The sequence below is a fragment of the Sus scrofa genome, chromosome 15 (genome assembly GCF_054392235.1).
Source record: "Sus scrofa isolate SSC_HxYL_T2T_F1_AM1 chromosome 15, Sscrofa_HxYL_maternal_Yorkshire_Landrace_v2.0, whole genome shotgun sequence".
NCBI classification, from domain to species: Eukaryota; Metazoa; Chordata; class Mammalia; order Artiodactyla; family Suidae; genus Sus; species Sus scrofa.
The window spans coordinates 108159771-108173437 of record NC_139397.1 but is presented as its reverse complement, the minus strand read 5'-3'; the positions used below and the strand labels follow the sequence as shown (position 1 = coordinate 108173437).

Sequence of the window (13667 nt, the reverse complement as noted above, 5' to 3'; positions counted from 1 at the left end):
TCCTGAGGTGGGTAAAAGGAGTCCGGAGGTCACAGTTTACTTCTTTCATACTCAGAGAAGTTTTACATCTCTGTTCTGCTCTGTTTTAGATAGCAGGGGATCAGAGTTTGGATGAGGTTGGAATTATCAGGGCATAGACTAGACTCTTGGACCAGGAAGGGATCTTAGAGACCATCTAGTCAAACTTTTCAACTGAGGAAACAGGTCAAGGATTGGCAGGTGATTTGCCTTGACTCATTGGGCTGTAAGAGTTGAGGGTGATGCCCATTCTTACGGATCCTGGATGCATATTCTTCCTGTGCCACCATATAGCTCCCTGGCTACTTGGCTACCTTCTGGGCTGCAACAGTTCCCTCCTCTTCCTCTTTCAGGTGGAAGGAATAAAATCCCAATATAAATGAAAAATAATCCTAACATTATGTTTCTCTTTTTACTCATTTTGAAAGTAGGGTTTGATTCAGAAACTGCGTATTGCTCTTTCAGTGGTCCTGGGACCAGAATTATTATGTTAAACAAAGATAGGACACTTTTATTTTATTTTTATTTTTTATATTTATTTATTTATTTATTTATTTATTTGCTCTTTCTTTGGGCCGCTTCTGCCATATGGAGTTTCCCAGGCTAGGGGTCGAATTGAAGCTACAGCTTCTAGCCTACACCACAGACACAGCAATGCGGGATCTGAGCCACATCTGTGATCTACACAACAGCTCACAGCAACACTGGATCCTTAACCCACTGAGTGAGGCTAGGAATTAAACCTGCATCCTCATGGATACTAGTTGGGTTTGTTAACTGCTGAGCCAGAAAGGGAACTCCCAGGGCACTTTTATTTTTTATTGAATTAGTTATCTCCTAATAGTTCCCAATAAGATGACTGGGTGTCATTAGCTGAGATATCTGTTCAGAAAAGGTAAATGTACAGTGAAAAAACATCAATGTAAATGAATTATTTTGGATACCCAATTATAATTGTAGGTTAATTATCAGCCCAAATATTTTAGTTTTTATGGGCCAGTGGAAGAAGACATGAGGTAGGTGATCACTTTGCCAGAGTTTTTAGTGTTATCTATTTAGTTGTCTGGAGTTATACTCTTGCATTGACAGAAATTAACTTCACAGCTGATATCAAGAGTTAACCCAACAGAATGTACTTTCATAATAAACCCTTAATATACTTATTTCATAATAAAAAGGCTAGGTATATTTCTTTTCTCTTTTTTTAATTGAAGTATAGTTGATTTACAGTGTTAGTTTTGGTTACACAATATGGCAATTCAGTATTTTTATAGATTATATTCCATTTAAAGTTATTATAAAATATTGGTCATATTCCATGTACATTACATCCTTACCTCTTACTTATTTTATGCTTAACAGTTTGTACCTCTTGGTCCCTTTCCCCTATCTTGTCTCTCTACCAACCCCTCTCCCCACTGGTAATCACTAGTTTGTTCTCTATAACTTTGATTCTGTTTCTATTTTTTATATTCATTCATTCATTTTTTAAATTCTACATGTAAATAAAACACAGTATTTGTCTTTCTCTCACTTATTTTGCTAAGCAAAATACCCTCCATGTCCAATGTTAGTGTAACGGGAAAATTTGTGAGTAACTTAGATTCCAACAAGAGTAGATAGGTTAAATAATTATATTACATTCAAAAAGGAAATACCCCGCAGTTGTAAAAAAAATATTGAGGGTACTCTGGTGATTTGGAAAGAGCTCCAGATTTTCCTGATGGTAAACTCCTGAATTAGCCAGCTTTATCTGCTGTATTGTAGTCAAGTGTGGACAATTTGAAACCTAGAGAGCTCAAGGGGAACAGTTCTTAGATGTTCTCCCAAGAGGGCAGGAAGTGGAATGGGAAGGGTTCCACAATCCTGGTTTCTCCTTTGAACTTCACAAATCTGTTAAGTCATCTTCTTCCTCAGGGTGAGAAGAGAAGCCAGGAGTAACACTACTAGTGGTCTTCATTTTACCAAGGAGGAAACAACACAGGAGGGAAAAAGTGTCCCTCCAGATATACCCATGTTCCCTTTTCACTTTCCTTTCATGCCTTAAATCTGCTTAACATGTTATCAAAGAGTAGTGCTCTCAAAATACAGGCTCATTTATTCCATCTGTTTCCACAAGGACCTTGAGAAGCTTCTTGTAGCCTACAAAAATGAAACAAAAAAAATCTTAAATTTGCCTTCTGGACTTCTAGACAAGAAGACATGGACTCAATCCCCATTGAATCCCCAGTATGTGTGCTCTGCCTGAGGTATAACAGGCATGCAATAGATACATTGGAATATGTAATAGACCAACAACAAGTAGATGCTGAAGGTTATAGTCATTCTCTATTCACCTTTAACGCCCCACCTCCTACTCCACCCCTCCATATATGCTGGTCATTCCACATCCCTCATTCTCCTTGTGCTTTTAAGGCATGATGTTTCCAAGAGCAGAATATTCTTACATCTCTTTTCTGTCACAATCTTACTCATGTTTTAAGATATTAGAGAGTTTCACTTCCTTTATGACATATTACCTGGTTCCCCTCATCAAGATGAATAGGTCTTCCCACTCTACTCTTAAAACATGTTTGCAGTCCATGTTAGTTCTCACATCATTTCACTTCATGTTATAGTTAGATCTTTTTATGTCTCTTTTACCTGTTAGATTATTAACTCCTCATGGAAGCTTATTGTATATAGTGGCTAGCATTGGCACCAACCTATAATAAGAATTAATAAATTTTTTTCAAATTGAATCATGTTAAATTTGAAAAAAAAAACAAGCATTTATTTGTATGGCAGTGACTCTTTGGATGCACAAATAATTATTATATCATGGTCAATATAAAAATATTGGCATTTTTCAAACACTTATCCAAATAATAGTGGATTTTAGAACAGAATTTCAACATCAAAGAGATTTTGGGATTGAGGTTGGGGGAAAGAATGTGGCCATTTAGATGGAGTAAAGTAAAAGTACAGATGGCATTTAAATTACCCTATAAATTTTATTGCACACTGGAAAGAATGTTAAATGACTACACAAATTTGACTGTTTTAGTAATTAATTGGGGAGTACAAATTTTTGACTTGCATAAGATGTATATTTGAACTAGATTTTTAATATGTTTGGATTTTAACTGTTTAACTTAATCACAAATTCTCTTAATCAACATTTGGAATTTTTGTTTGGATTCTTAGGCTCCTATCAACTAAATTGTTTGGGTCAGAGGCATTTGTTTCTGATACATGGGAAAGAACCTGGCTAGCCTGTTTTCTGACAGGAGGAAGTAGGAATAATACATACATGGCTTTTGCCCTTTAGAATCCCGGGGCTATCCCTTGGGAATAGGAGGATGCTAGGGAATACTAGGATGAAGTATGCAGATACATTCTTTTTGCATTTGATAAAGAAGCGTAACTGTTTGCAGGTAGTGGAATAAATATATAAGATATAGAGTGATCATGGTGTCTTTGGAATGAAAGAAGTGTGTACTGATGCTTTCAAATGATAGGGGTTTTGTTGCTAGGTTGAGCAGGAATCTGTGAGGTGGTTTACTTCCCAAATTGGCTCCAGGTTCACATTTTTCCTGGCATCCCTCAGCAACAGTGCAGGAGTGCTGCCAAGGTCCCAGGCAGGAGCACACCAGAGGACAAGAGAAGTGGCTGTAGGTATACCATCTGCCCTGACCGTGCTCGGGCAGGTTTCCTTCTTTCTCATATCCCCAGACTTGGAAATCTGGATGGCACATGTGTTTGGCTGGCTGCCCTCCTGAGACATTTTTAAAGCTCTACCCAAGAACTTTTAGTAGAACGTGGTGTTGGTTTAGATCATTGGCTATGGCAGCCTTGAATTTCTCAAGTAAGTGTAAGTCAAGCAATATTTACATCCCTGCTAACTGCTGTTTGTGAAACATTCAGATGCCTGCCCACACAATGAAATGTAATTTGGACAAACAACCATCATTTCTATTAAATAATAGTACACCATGTGCTTAACAGTTAAAATTATCTTAATTGAGAAGATTTCAGTTATACTCTTTGGAAAGCTTTCATGAGAATAATACCCAAGGGCAACCAACAGAAGATCAAATCCTGTGAATTTAAGATTACTTAGTGAGCACCTTCTAGTACTTCCCCAGTGACAGGTTTTCCAGAACGATGAAACGTTAAATGTAAATACTGAACACAAAGATAGTTTATGGCAGTAAGGAGTTTATAATTTGGTTGGTGGCTTTCCCTGGAATTATTTGTCATTGAGTGAATGAGCAAATAATCAAATGGTTATGCATTGGATTTATTTTTCTGAGACACCAATCTGATCATGTGTAGAGCACCAGAAAAGCCTGAGTGGGGAAATGACTCCTGATGTAATGAGGGGAGAGTAGTTACATACATCAAGTCCTCAAATGCAACAGTATATGAGGTAAGGGTTAAGAGTGTTGTAAAGTCCTATGAAAGTTCAGGGACTGGAAAAATCATATTTGGAAAGGTTTACAGAGAACTTTGACCAAGTTTAATTCCAGTCTAATTAAACTTAGTACTGGGAATTCTGAGATGACTAAATCATGTACTTAAGCTGGATTTTGGGAGATGGAAACCAGAATGAAAAAACATATGATCATGACATAAAGAGTGATCCAATAGAGGTAAAAATGCATTATGTATAGAATATAAGTTACATTTAACAAACCTGAGGACAGAAAACTGAGAGGGAGACCTGAAGTCTAAATGATGCATTGTCACATTCTAGGGATACAATTTATAGAGTCCTTAATAAGTTGGTTATGGTGCCAAGAACTTAATGAGAATTTTTGACTTTAATTCTCACAGCATCTGTGGAGATAGGTACTTTGGTTATCTCTACCTTGCTATGAGAAAAATTAATCTCCGGGAGGTATGTTACCTTGATCTAAGTCATACATCTAGGATGTATGGAAGACAGGGTTTGCACAAGGGCATTCTGACTCCAGAGCCATGTAACTACTAAATCATCCCTGACCTGATTGATAATAATCCTCAAATATTTATTGGAATGAGATCCTTCACTCCATCAACTACACCATATTACTTAGCTATCGCCATCTCTCATAATTATTCTTATACTCTCTTAGCTGCCTGTCATGCCTCTAGACATCTCTTCTTCAAATTTACTCTACCATCTTTGGAAAACACAGATATGATCATATCTCTCCTTTGTTAAAATAGTGTCCAGTTGCCTTTACGAACAAATTCAAACTTAGCTTGGCAGATAGTGTCCTTTATAATCTGGCTCTAGTCCAGTTTTCCTTTGCAATCCCATCATCTTCAACTCTGCCCTCTTCTCAAGCCTCTTAGATGTCCCCACCATACTCAAAAATGCTTCAGTTCCAAGACTCTAGAAGAGCCCTAGCGGCCCTTTAAAATCCTATTTTTTATGCCTTCTGAGAAGGCATGTAGGGGAAAAGTTGAAATTGTAAGAAATAGATCGAAAAATAGGTTGGAGTTCAAAAAAAAAAAAAGACGTGGAAAGACAAGCCAATGAGTTTGGAATTTGTTAAGCAGACAGTGAAGAGCTGCTGAAGACATTTGAATGAGGAAATAATTTATCATGGTGGTTCTTTAGAAGGATTGGTTTGTAGGAGTGGGCAAAATCAGAATTGTTTTATTTTTAATTAAATGATTAAACAGGAGTACTCAATTTAGGAGATCATCAATCAAAGGACTACTTCTAAATCTATATTTAGAACTCTGGAATAAAATGACAAAGACAATTTATTTGTAAGTCAAGTATGCTAAAATTGCCTAATGAGTTCTGGATTATTTTGGAATAAAGAAACTTTGAATCTTGAGTTACCAGAGGAAACTATAACCAGTCTACTGTTTATTCATAAATTAGTCAGTTGCTAGAGTCTGGCCAAATCATACACAACTTTAAACTTCAAGGCCGACTAGAAAAGAATTTAAGCTTTGCATAATGACAGGTTCATTAACTGAACCTTAAAATTGCTGCCTTCTTTTGATATGACATGTAGACAATCCCTGAATTTTGACCATTTCGGTATATTATTACAGTTAGTGGTAACAACAATATCAATTTCAGCAGCCATCTTAGAGAATTTTAGCAAAAGGAAAAATAATCTAATATATGCTTGTCCTATATATTGCTAACTTCATTCCCTGAAGGTTTGTTTTAATAAAATTACTCTTGGTATGCCAAAGAAAACTACAGAATTGGCTATCCCTGTGACAAATGGTTAAAAAAAATCCATTAAAAAGCTTTGAGTTAAGCCAACTAATACTTTTTTTCCCAAATTCTTTGAAATATTCCAACAACCTTCTTTTTAGTGGAATCATCTTTTAATCTATCCACCAAAATAGCCTTAAAGATAGTTTAAATCTATTTAACGATAAAGAAACATAGCTGGATGACTAAGAATAAAATGAACATATTATGCAAAATGAACAAGTTATGACCAGAAACTTATTACTCAACCACAAGAATCTTTCAGAAATTAATGTAGAGTAATATTAGATTAGTCTATTTTCTTGAGCAAAAGTTAGTTTAAAAGCTATAGTAGAAATTAAAAGATAGGAAGGGTAAAATATATCAGGGCTACTTTAAAAAAATCACAGGTTGTAATAAGCAAAAGGAACTTCAAAATTTTAAAATATATTACATGTATAAGTGGGTATATGAAGTTTTATAGAGACTCAAAATCATGAACTATTCACTAAAAGTTGTTTTCCCTATTAATGTCTATATAATACGCATCAATAATTTTCCTTTGTCTCTTTTCAAATTATTTTTCTTTCAAGAAAAGTACACGCAAAATAAACTTGCCATTTATTACAGAGCTGTTCTTCCACCAGTGCTCCACACTTGCTGCCAAATATTTTTGAAACAGTTTAAAATATGTTTTGCCATTCAACATCTGTTTCTTCTCCAATTTTTTTGAACATGGAAATAGCTGTAGATAAGGGAAACTTCTCTGAAATGTCAGACTTTGTTGTACAAATATATTATGACATACACAGCTATATCTTGAGAATGAAAACTACTAATTTGTGACATTGATAAAAGCAAAACTTAAAAATGCTGTTAGGATAGAAACTGACATTTTATAGATTGAATACATACATTCCCTTTTTCTGATACTTTGAGGCTAACAGGACTGGCTAAAAGCAACATTTTTTAAAAACTGCAGCTTAAACTCTTTTGGGAGTGAAATATTTCCAAGTAGATTATAAAAATTAATTTTGCCACTGGGAAAAATAGAATATGCATTGATTTTTAAAGGTTTTCAATATTGATCAAATATATATTCAGAACTTATCATTGTTCAATGCATTGGCTTATTTGCTATGTTGTGGTAGTTTAAAATCTTAAAAATTTCAAACTAAGCTTCCTACACTGATATTCCATGTAATCCTCAGTGTAACAATAGCTGTGTGGTTAAAAAAAAAAAAAAAAAAAAAAAGGCAAAAAGCACTCTTTGAGCAGATAACTTGATTATTTTAGGTTTCTCTACTGTGGAATTTTCTGACTCTAATATGTGTCATGAATCTTGAAGAGGGGTTATAGATTCATGTTTCACAATCCACTTTAGCCACAGAGCTTCTTTCGGTGAGAGAGGATGGGGTACATAGTTCTTATTTACGTATACACATTAATATATGCACATGTACCCACTGGTTTGTTGACGCTAAATAAGACCGTTAGATAAAGAGCCACCAGCTGCCAAATGTTTTTTTTTCTTTTATTTGCCTCTATGGGATTTCTCAAATAAGGTTCATTTCTTACCTCTTCTGTAATTCATTCTGCAGTCCTTCCCATCATTTCTTTTATTCCCCCTCCAAACCAGTGAAGATAAATCTGGTCTGTCAACTAAGGCTATGTTAATTTTCTGGCATATCCACCTCACTTTCTTCTCCTTCCTCTAAATTTCTGGTATTCTTCTGCCTTCCATTCCTCTTACCAAATAAAAAAGAATTGATTACCAAGCACTTGGCTTCAGCATTCTTAGGCTGCTTTTTACTTTGTTTTGCTCTACAGTCCCTGAGTGGTGACATTTTCCTGATCTTTTCAGGGGCTAACCGCTATCTATTATCTGCCCTTTTATCCAAACCCATAACAGTAGGGGAAGGTCTCATATTAGTCATTTTTTTTTCTTGGTTAATCTATTCTGGTGTTTCAGTTTGGTGCTTTGACTGCACGAGTATGTGTTTGGAGGACTTGGACTGGCCAGACTTCCATTCTCATTCCCCTGGAGGCTTCTGGGAACTGAGAGGGCTGTGACCCACTTTCCGAGACTCTCCAAGATTATCTGATATGTTCCTCTCTACAGCCCCTTCCCTTATCCATTGTCCTTTCCTCCCATCATCAAGTTCAGTCTGTTGCATTGAGTTATTAAGTTTTCCACTTTGTATTTTATATTTGAAAACATATCTTAAAGTTAACATTATATTGCAATTTAGTATTTTTTAGCATTATAGTAATATTTTTCACAAAAATATGTATCTTTGAATGGAAGGCAGAAAAACTTGAGTTTGACCATAAAAGATAGGTAAAATTTGAACATAGATGGGGTTTCATTTGAGAATGAACACAGTGAGGTAGGACCAAGCAGGGCATGTTTGTTCATGAGGCATATTATATACAATGAGAAGAGAAGGTCTTGGTGTTGGCTAGAGCTGTGTTTGAATTGTGGATTTTCCAATTACTAGTGCCTTGGGCAAGACAATGCAACTCTCTGAGCTACAGTTTCAAGAGCTATGTTGTGTTTCAGAGAGAAATGAGGACATAGAGTGGGGAAAGTTGATTATTATATTTGATGTCAGAGAAAATGGGGCACCACTGAATACTATAGAAAATTAAAGAATGAAAATGCAAATTATAAAAGACATTAATATTAGTAACATACAATTGGGGATTAATGGATCTTGTCTGAATGGCCAGCTATTCGGTTTTAGTGATTAAACATTATATGATTAGATTTAGAAGTTCGAAGTCCAATTTGAGGGAACAAGTATCAAAGATTAGAAAAGGCAAAATATTATGAATATATTTCTGTTCATGATGTGTACTTCTGAGTGTAGTCTTATATCTTAGATTTTCTCTCTACAGATTTATTGACTTATTAATTGATCCATTAATTTTCCATTGTACATTACTAATATTAATGTGTTATACCACATATGGACTGCACTTGAGTTATGTGGAGCTTCCTCTGAGAACCTAGAAATAAGGTAAGATATCCTCTGAGAGTCATATTATGAAAACAACACATAATGCTTCAGAAAAGAGATCTACGAAGCTATCTTAATGACACTAGATGACTATTGGGTCAACAAGACTTGTGTACAACCTTGATAAGCCAACTATATGAGGTCCTGATTGGCTAGAATAGCTCAGAGAGAATAAGAAGAGTCATGCCATGAAACATTGACAGTATGCATCCCTGCATTGAACAGGCAAGAGTTCATCTTAAATTACCTAATACTTTAAATATTACTATCCTGTTGGAAGTGTGAGGACTCCAGTATTGTTCTTTTTCAAGATTATTGTGGCTCCTGAGGTTGTGGCTCCCGATATACTTTAGGGTTTTTTTTTTTTTTTCTATATCTGCAATAAAACATAATTGGGATTTTGAAAGAGATTATATTGAATCTGTAGATCACTCTGAGTTATATGTACAGTATAAGCAGAAATCTTCTAATCTATGAACATGGATTTGTTTCCATTTATTTGCACCTTACTGATTTATTTCAGCAAAGTTTAGTTTTCACTGTACAAGGCTTTCGCTTCCTTAGTTTATTTCTATTTATTTTATTCTTTTGAATACTATTGTAAATGGGTCTATTTTCTTAATTTCATTTTCAGTTTATTCATTGTTAGTATAGAGAAATGCAAATGAATTTTGTACATTGATTTTATATTCTGCTTTGTTAAATTCATTTATTAGTTCTAACAATTTTTAAATGGAATCTTTAGTGTTTTCTACTTATCATTTGCATATAGGGAAAATTTTAATTTTTCTTTCCAATTTGGATGAGTTTTGTTTCTTTTTCTTGCCTAATTTCTCTGGCTAGGACTTCCAGTATTATGTTGAATGCAACTGGCAAGAGTGGATATCCTTGATGTGTTCCTGATCGTAGAGGAAAAGCTCAGTGTTCCACCACTGAGTATGATATTAGCTGTGGGCTTATCGTATTTGGTCTTTGTTCTGTTGAGGTAATTTCTTCTATTCCTAGTTTATGGAGTGTTTTTATCATGAAATGGTGTTGAATTTTTTCAGGTGCTTTTTTTGCATCTATTGAGATGATCAAGTGATTTTTTTCTTATCCTTTGTTCTGTTAATGTGGTATATCACATAAATAGACTTTTATCTATTGAATCATCCTTGTATCACTGGGATAAATTCTACTTAATTATGGTGAATGATTTTTTTAATGTGCTGTTGAATTTGGTTGGCTAGTATTTTATGGAGGAGGAGTTATGCCTCTACATTCATCAGGAATATTTGCTTGTAGTTTTCTCCTATTATAGTGTCATCCATAGTATGTTGGGTCCTGTTAGAGCCCTGAGTTAGGCTAAACAGAAACTGTGCCTTGTGCAGTTCTCAAAAATCTGGAAAATTGGTCATGTGCTCCATTCTTCTCTTTCTCCAATTAAAGAGCATCTGTTGAGCTATATTAGCCTCTGTCTGCTGTATTGCAGTTTCTCCAGAACATCTATGTGCCATCTGAATTTTTGATCTCAGTGCCCCACCCCCCATCTCCCCACCTCGAGTAGCTCAGTTCCATTAATACTCCATGAGAGGTGAGACAAAAGCCAATCCTTTGGGAAGATCCTATGAAAATTCAGAATTATGGTCTAGTCTTCTCTTTTCTTTCCCAAGTAGAAACCAGGAGATGGGAGTTTTCTCCCAGTTGTATGGTGGTGTGTCAGGGAGAGGAATTATGGCAAAAGGGTGCCATGAGTTTTCCTGCTGGCTTCAGAATGGCTAATTCTGTGCTCCTTTTGGGTACAAGACCCTCTTAACTGTGTCTGGATTTTTCATAATGGGAATTGGTCCATGTGTTGTTGAAATAGTGTTTCTGTGGGAGGAAGGGTCTAGGGCATCCTATTCTACCATCTCATTGACATCACTCCTCTATTGTTCCTCTGTTTATTACTAGTTCTTGCTACTTAACATATGCTTTTGTGGTGTGAGTTCTTGGAAATGTGATCACCAACAAATCATGCTCTATGCTTTTTATCTTTATTAGTGGAAACAGCTAAGAGGTACAAATGTCATGATAGATACTATCTATGAAAGACTTTTACTGCATCAATAATTGTTCGGTTTTGTTTTGTTTTTTTTTTTTTCTTTAGTGCCACACCCACAGCTTATGGAAGTTCCCAGGGTAGGGGTCGAATTGGGGCACAGCTGCCGGCCTACACCACAGCCACAGCTATGTCGGATCGGATCCACATCTGCGACCTATGCCAGCTGCTTGCGACTATGCCACAGCTTGGCTTGCTGAGAGAGGCCAGGGATTGAACTGCATCCTCATGGATACTAGTCAGGTTCTTAACCTGCTGAGCCACAATGAGAACTCTTGTCCTTAGTGTTTATGCAGTGATATTTGATTTTCACAAAAACCTTTCAGATATGTTACTATTATTTTCCTGATTTTACAGAGGAGGAAGCTGATGCACAGAGAAAATATTAAACTTGTACAAAGTTATACAGCTTAGCAGTAGAAGAACTGGGTATTGACCCCAGGCAGTTTAATTCTAGAACCAGTGCTGTGGAGCCAGAGACAGTATACAGTTATTATCATATTTATGTAGCTTAACTCAGCAGTTACTATAGAAGTAAAGCAGAATAGGAAAAAACAGTACAACACAACATAAAATTTTTAAAACCCAGAAAATCCTCGAAACATTGTCCACCTTGGAACATATATGTGAAGAGTTCTTTTTGCTTGTTTGTTTTTATTGTTGCTTTGGTTTTGTTTTTAAACAGTTAATTCTTTTTAGTTTTCATGGTTTTTAAAAATTATTTTAAAAACATCATTTATATTCTCTTTGTTGTAAATAGGGGAAAAAAAATCCCACAGCAGTTTATCCTTTAGCAAAATGGTGCAAAAGGAACACAACTGGTATCAAATTTGAATACAGATTTCCTTGAGAGTCTGTGATAATCAAGATGTGGTAAAAGATATTTAGGTTAAATTAATATTGGAGACTATTTTTAAGGTAGAAGAAGTTTTCATCATTTTGCAGCTGATCCTTTTGGGTCAGTTTGTCATCAACATTTTTCTTTTTTTTTTTAGCCTCTTTGTGGACCAGCTTCTGTTGGATCAAGGGTCCTGAAAAGCCCAACCATTTGCTTCCTCATTGGTGTTATACCCGGCAACAGTCCAGCAAGCTTCTGGATCCTAGGGTAGCTGCCATCACTGTTCACATGCAACCACCTCTTCCTGATTCTCTCTGAAGATTGCTGAAGGTCAAGCTTGAACTTGGTATGTACAGTATAAAGCGTTTTAATTCAGCTTGATCGATTTCTTCCAGACAGTTTTAGTATTTATGTTGCCATCATATCTATTATACCAACACTGGTTATTAATATTTGTAAAAGTCCTTGACAACTTTATAATTGCAAGATGCTATAGTTGTTTTGATATACATTGAGATTAATTCATTTTTCATTTACTTGTATTCTTTTGTGAAATACCTGATTGTGTCCTTTGTCTGTTTTTCTGTTAAAACATTTTTATTGATTTGTGAGTATTCTTAGCAAATCAAGTATATTAACTTTGTCTTTCAAATAAGTTGCAGATATTTCCCCAAGTCTCTTTAAAATTTTCTTACTTCCAGTTACAGTTTTTGGGTGTATAGATGTTTTTGACTGTTGAAGTTGGAAAAAAATTGTGGTATTATGCTATAATATCTCATGCTTCAAAGTTATATTTTCTCATTTGAAAAATCAGTTCCTCTTTTATATTTTATCTATCTCCTTTTTTATACTTTTATCTCATCTAAGTTGAAAGGAGAACTGATTTCTGGAGAGATTACATGGGATAAACTGTGGAACTCACTATTTTTTTTGAATGGTTAGTCCAGGAAGACAATGCCATTTATTTTTCTTGGTTGCATTTGATTTTTGACATGTTTTTCCTTATGAAATTGCTCTGGGGGTTTTGGAGGCTTGATCTTTGTTGTTCTCCAAGCATTTCATTTTAGATTTTATCTTCGGTTCCCCTACCTTCCCCCTTAAGGGGCCCAGAAGTCAGTTTATGAGATAGATCTTCCATCTTACTCCTTTTCTCTTTTAGCTTTTCCTGGTACAACCTTTCCCTGCACTTACCTCTCATCTTCTTTAATCCATTTTCATGTTATTTTCCTCAGAGGTAAAACAACATGATAGGATCTTTTTATATGAACTTTTCATTGAAGTATAATGTACATATTGAAAAGTTTATATTTCTTTTGTGTACATTACACACAACAAATTTTCTCATAGTGAACAGATCCATGTAGTCAGGAGCCAGATAAGTAAACCAAGCCTTTTAACAACCCAGAAAGACCCCATGTGCCAACATCTAATCAGTACCCTTTCTTCTCCTCCCTCAAGATGTCCATTATTTTTATTTAGAATACTATAGATTAATTTTTCCTGTGTTTGAACTTCATA

The 13667-nt window shown here is 35.3% G+C and overlaps 1 long non-coding RNA gene across 9 annotated transcripts in view; it reads left to right on the top strand.

Moving 5' to 3' along the window:
• Positions 1-12605, top strand: part of LOC146396040 (uncharacterized) — a 181276-nt gene extending 168671 nt beyond the window's left edge. For 7 of the 9 annotated variants that reach the window (XR_014829373.1, XR_014829374.1, XR_014829379.1 and 4 more), the window contains one exon: positions 12307-12495. This is a non-coding gene — a long non-coding RNA (uncharacterized LOC146396040). Of the gene's footprint in view, positions 1-12306 lie in introns of all 9 variants that reach the window. The other 2 variants (XR_014829371.1, XR_014829372.1) reach the window with 2 other exon arrangements.
• Positions 12606-13667: the final 1062 nt, after the last annotated feature.